The following is a 4749-nucleotide window of genomic DNA, read 5'->3' as shown; positions in this document are numbered from 1 at the left end:
TGAAAATGTTAAATAATAAAAGAAAATAAGTTTCCCATGTGATATGTGGTCTAGTTGTTGGGAAAATTTACAAATATGAATTTCGACTTTATTTGCAAAATCTCTCTGGAATTTGTAAAATGGGTATAACTTTTGCATATGAACTCGGATTAAAAAGTTTTCTATATGAAAAATCATCAACTCGAAAAGTTACATCTGAATTTAACCGGGGGAACCACGTTAAACATTTTCAAAATCCCCAAAAACCTAACAGAAAAAAGTTACGGGGCTTTTAAGATCCGGAGGCAAAAAATTCAAAAAATTTCAAACTTACTAGTGGCACACCGTATGCTAGGTGCACCACTAGTAACATAAAAAATTTGGTTTTGAAAAAAATAAAAATTTGAATTATTTTTCAAAATATGATACGTAATACGACCGGGAAGTTTGAAATATTTTTTCAAAATTTCATCATACTCATGAACATGAACAAAGTCCTAGACATCAGCAAGGTTTAATAGGATTGATATGATAGATATATCAACAAGTGCCTGTGAAGTGAGGTAGTGCTGGGGTTGGATAGAACTACGAAGTTAAGCGTGCTCGGGCTGGAGTAGTGTGAGGATGGGTGACCTTCCGAGAAGTTTGACCACAGAGTGTGATTTGACCTGAGATTAAGCATATTGACCCGAGATTAAGCCATAGTGACCCGAGATTAAGAAAAAAATAAAAAAATTTGAATTTTTTTTATTACTAATGGTGCACTTCTATGCGGTGCGCCATTACTAAGTCAGATAGTAAAGGCGCACCTCTAGGCATACTAATGGCGCACTACTAGTGCGCCGTTAGTATCTGGTATACTAATGGCGCACCAGTGGTGCGCCATTAGTAAAAAACACTAGTGGTGTGATGCTGGTGCGCCATTAGTACGCAAAACTGGTGCGCCATTAGTAGGCCTTTTCCTAGTAGTGTTGCGTGGATTGATCACAGTGACGTGCTGCTGGTTCCAGAAGAATGTACTCGTCCTCCCTGAGCCATACTGGCGGTACATGTACGAAGCAAAGATGTGCACGCACGCCATGGACGCACTCATTCCTTGCACGCACACGCGGGTACACGGGCGGACGCAATTTTGTACCAAGATCCACCCCATGTGATAATTTGACATGTGTAAAGTCGTTCACTTCATTGATGGTCAAGTAATACAACGCATGCAAATTGAGTGAACGTGAGGGTGGAAGAAAGACATTATTACTCCACTACGCGCATGCGAGTAGTTAAATCGTGGGTTGCTAGTAGTAGTACTTCCATTGGTCCCTTCGTATTTTGTGCCAATTTTTGACAGTAACATATTATTTACGCATTTGAGCAGTGTAGTACTTGAAATTTATGTTCCGCTAAACTCATCGGGAGCCGTTTCGGGCCTTGAAACCAAAACCATCAACTAATATTTACCTTGTTCCCATCACATTTGAAAGCCTGCTCACACCTACTAGTAGTACGTACCAAACCTGAACGTGTTCCCACTATGCAGGTATTAGTACTAGTGCTAGTACTTAGGTTACAAAAATGGGAGCTACCTAATCGAAAATCACTCTACCTTTCCTCCTCATAAGTGCTTCTTCTTCGTCCGTTGTTGCCATGGTCGGTGAGCAGAGCTCTAGGTCGAGAACTACTCGTAACAAGGGAGCGGCAACCAAGGCTGTGGAAAAAAAGAGAGGGCTCGCCGCCACGCAGAGACCTCGAAAGATCTCTCACGGGCAGGTGATGGCTCCCAGGAGCACCCTAGCTGCGGAGGTGAACATGCCGAGCCGACGGAGTTGGAGTCGTTATCCCTCGATGGCATGCCCAATCAGCTCAATAAGCAGAAGGCGTTCATCCAAGGCTTGATGGAGTTCCTGAAGGAGAGCCTCGACGACATGCCTACTGAGCTCAATCAGCAGGGGGAGTTGACCGCCGATGTCGGTGTACAAAAAGAGGGGTACACTTTTTTTACCCCTATAACTGTGCACGAGCAGTCTGAGCCACGGGCACCACCACACTGAGCAAGGCAAGGGAGGTGAGCCAAGGTAAGACCGAAGCTCGAGAGGAGCAGAAGAACGCCAAGACCAAGACCACAAAGAGCAAAGGGGGCGAAGCGGACTCCCCCGGCAAGATCCTTGCCGGGAGGCGGTTTTAGCAAACCCGGTGAGACCCTTGCCGTGGCAGCTCACCCCACACCTACGGAGCGAGTCACCCTTGAGTCCACTGCCCCCATGGGGCAATGATTCGGGAGACATCCCCGTGGTGGCATGAAGATATTTGTGAAGACATTCAAGATCAGATACACACCTTAGAAGATGATGATCCTTGGCGGGATCCCAGCCAAGGAGGACCACAAGGCCCCCGGCAAGAGCCTTGCCGGGGATGACAGCAGGCGCCACGACAAGACCCTTGCCGGGGCCCCGGCAAGGCCCTTGCCAAGACCACCCGTAGGGCCACCATCAGGCCCACGCCAATCAGACCTCCACCACCGTTCGCATGCAGCTGCCGACCCAACCAGCTGGGCAGGCACCTGCGTGGCGGCATGCGGATCTTCATGGAGACCCACCACTGCGCCACCTCAGCTGCCTGCCTGCCTACATGCCACCGCGGGCACCGCTGGCCAGGGCGCGTGTCGACGCAAGAGGGAGCGGCGAGGACGAGACAGGGCTCTCCCCCGTCCCCGATAAAGCAAGGACACCTAAGCAAGACACATTAAATGCGCCTTGACATGTAATGCGAGGGATAACCTTGCATCACTGTACCCTTTCCACCTCCTGTGTGCCACTGTGGCAACCCCTTTCCACCTCCTGTTGAACTGCTCTTCGGCCTTCTTATGGCCTCGAGGAAGCTGCATCACTACTTCTAGGCACACGAGATCACTGTCGTCACTCGCCTCCCTCTACAACAGATATTGCACAATCCAGATGCAACGGGAAGAATTGTAGAGTGGGCACTGGAGCTGTCCAGCTTTGGCCTCAAGTTTGAAAGTACCTCGACGATTCAAAGCCGAGTCCTGGCGGAGTTTGTTGCAAAATGGACCGCGACGCCTGATGAAGAAGCCCAGGAGACTTCTCTCCCCGGCAAGGAGGCAAGCTGCGACTGGATCATGTAATTTGATGGAGCTTTCTCCTTACAGGGCGCCGGGGCTGGCATACTGCTTGTCGCGCCCACCGGAGAGCACCTCAAGTACGTGGTCCAGATGCACTTCCCTAGGGAGGTATCAACGAACAATACTGCTGAATACGAGGGGCTGCTTGCTGGTCTTAGGATCGTGGCAGACCTCGGAATCAAGAAACTCATTGTCAGAGGCAACTCGCAACTTGTCGTCAAACAAGTCAACAAAGATTATCAAAGCCCGTTGATGAAGGCCTACGTTGATGAAGTGAGAAAGCTGGAAGAGCGTTTCGACGGTATACAGGCTGAATACGTTCCCCGAGCGGAGAACGATATCGCCGACTACCTGTCAAAACGCGCCGCCGTCAAGCTACCTGTGGAACCAGGTACCTTTGTGCTTCAGCTAACTCAGCCATCCGTTGATCCATCAAGAGAGCAGAGCAAGAGGAGGAAATCAGGGCCCGGCAAGTACTTTCCCACCGAGCTCCCCGGAGCCGCCGGCAACGATGTTGCCGGGGACACTGAGCCCGCCACGGGACGGCTAGCTCCGGCGGAGCGTCAAGCTCTTGCCATCGAGACAGCCACTCCTATAGCGGAGGAAATGCATTTATTCCTCGCCGTCGAGCTCCAGGCTCCAGCGTGGGCACAGCATACCGTCTGATTCCTCCAAACAGGGGAACTTCCTGAGGAGCAGGAAGAAGCGGAAAAAGTAGCCCGTCGCTCTACCATGTACCAGTTCGTCGATGACGTCCTGTACTGAAAGAGGCCGAACGGTGTGAAATCGAAGTGTATCCCTCGAGAGGAAGGGCTGGAGCTGTTGGCAGAGATACACGGAGGCATATGTGGATCCCACATCGGGTCAAGGGCCCTTGCCGGCAAGGCATTTCGGCAAGGCTTCTTCTGGCCCACCGCCCTCCAGGATGCGACGACACTAGTCACCAGATGTGAAGCGTGTCAGCTCCATTCAAAGAAGCTTCATCAGCCAGCTCAAGCCCTTCAAACCATTACTCTCTCCTGGCCCTTCTCAGTCTGGGGGCTCGACATACTGGGCCCTTTCCCCCGCGCTGTCGGGGGCTTTGAGTACTTGTACGTTGCAATCAACAGTTCACAAAGTGGCCGGAGGTGGAGGCAGTGAGGAAGGTCATAGCTCAGTCAGCCGTCAAGTTCTTCAAGGGACTAGTGTGTCATTTTGGCATACCCAACAGGGTTATCACCGACAACGGCACATAGTTCACAAGCCGCACCTTCATGCAATATACCCAAGACCTCGGTAGCAAAGTCTGTTTCGCTTCTGTTGCTCACCCGCGAAGCAATGGTCAAGCTGAGAGGGCAAATGCTGAAGTACTGCAAGGCTTAAGGACCAAGACCTTTGACAGGATGCACAAGAGTGGAAGGCGCTAGATTGATGAGTTGCCGGCGGTTCTTTGGTCGATCAGGACGACGCCAAATCGAGCCACCGGCCAGACACCCTTTACCCTAGTATACGGGGCAGAAGCAGTTCTCCCCACTGAACTCATATACGGGTCACCTAGAGTGCTCGCTTATGATGACCTTGAGCAAGAGCAACTGCGGCAAGATGACGCAGTGCTCCTTGAGGAAGATCATCTTCGGGCGGCTGTGAGTGCAGCATGC

This window comes from Triticum dicoccoides, chromosome 2A (genome assembly GCF_002162155.2).
Source record: "Triticum dicoccoides isolate Atlit2015 ecotype Zavitan chromosome 2A, WEW_v2.0, whole genome shotgun sequence".
NCBI lineage: Eukaryota > Viridiplantae > Streptophyta > Magnoliopsida > Poales > Poaceae > Triticum > Triticum dicoccoides.
The sequence above is the reverse complement of the archived record's forward strand: the minus strand, read 5'-3'. Positions refer to the sequence as shown.